Genomic DNA, 1,173 nt, shown 5'->3' with positions numbered 1-1,173 from the left:
CTTCCGCTGTGTTCCTGTTGTCTTTGCGTCAAATACTGCACAGTGGGCCCGGCCTAGATAAGATGAAAAGGGAATGTATTTTTACTAATCACCAGGATGCTGACAAGATCTGGCTGTGTACGTATCATAAGAATAAGCTTAAGCAGTGTCATGTCAAATTCGTCTGTTGTAACCCATTTTTTATCATCATATTTATGGTGTTTCAACATCAAGTGACAATAGAAGAATTTGAAATTTGTTTCGTATAGAGATGTACCGAATATTCGGCGCCGAATTCCGCAAAAAAAACCGTTAAGCCGAATATTCGGCTCACCGAATAGTTGAGCAAAGTATTCGGCCGAATAGGCCAAATATTTATTTTTTTAAATTTATACAAGACTTTTCAAATTTTCCAACGGATGTTGGATTATTTACAAAAAATCCAAAAGTAATGTTAAAAATGCTTCAATATCATCAAAAACTTCAGTAAAACGAAAACTTCAAATTTCAAGAAATTTCATTTCTTTTTCCTTTTGTATGTTTGAGAATAATGCCTAGTTTCAGCTACGATTGTTCCCTTTTTTACAATTTTTCCAAAAAATCGGTAAGACCCGCTCTTTTGGAAACGTGTCGTAGAAAGTATTGTATTGGTTAAAGATCGTCGTTCTTTTTGGAAACTATTTTGATGACATCTAGCAAAAATTAGACATTCTAATTCGATATAAAAAAAAGCAATTTCAAAAAGCTTGACACCTGTTTGGACATGTTTTGTCCCAGATTTCACTAGAACACGACAAGTCATCTGATGTCCTTTCAGATAATAGTGACATTTTAAAAATCAAAGAGATCTCTATTTAAAAAGTTCTGATACATCTGGTTGAGAATAATCGAGTAAAAAACATGAGGAGCACTATGATGACAAAAATAGATGATTTCTATTAGAAATTGAAGTAGAAATAGAAGTATTTCTATTGAAAACTCAACAGAATATTCGACCGAAAATTCGGCCGAATATTCGTTTGGCCGAATAGTTGAAAAGGTCAATATTCAGTATTCGACCGTTCGCCGAATATCACTATTCGGTACAACTCTAGTTCCGTACTGTTTTTATTTGCACTACGAGATGACTCGTGTTATTTTTATAGACCTAAATACGTGGTTTTTTTTTAAATCTCGTTTATTTGGAACGGCTCG

This window comes from Uranotaenia lowii, chromosome 3, assembly GCF_029784155.1.
Source record: "Uranotaenia lowii strain MFRU-FL chromosome 3, ASM2978415v1, whole genome shotgun sequence".
In the NCBI taxonomy this organism is placed as follows: Eukaryota; Metazoa; Arthropoda; class Insecta; order Diptera; family Culicidae; genus Uranotaenia; species Uranotaenia lowii.
Note: the sequence above shows the minus strand (reverse complement) of the source record.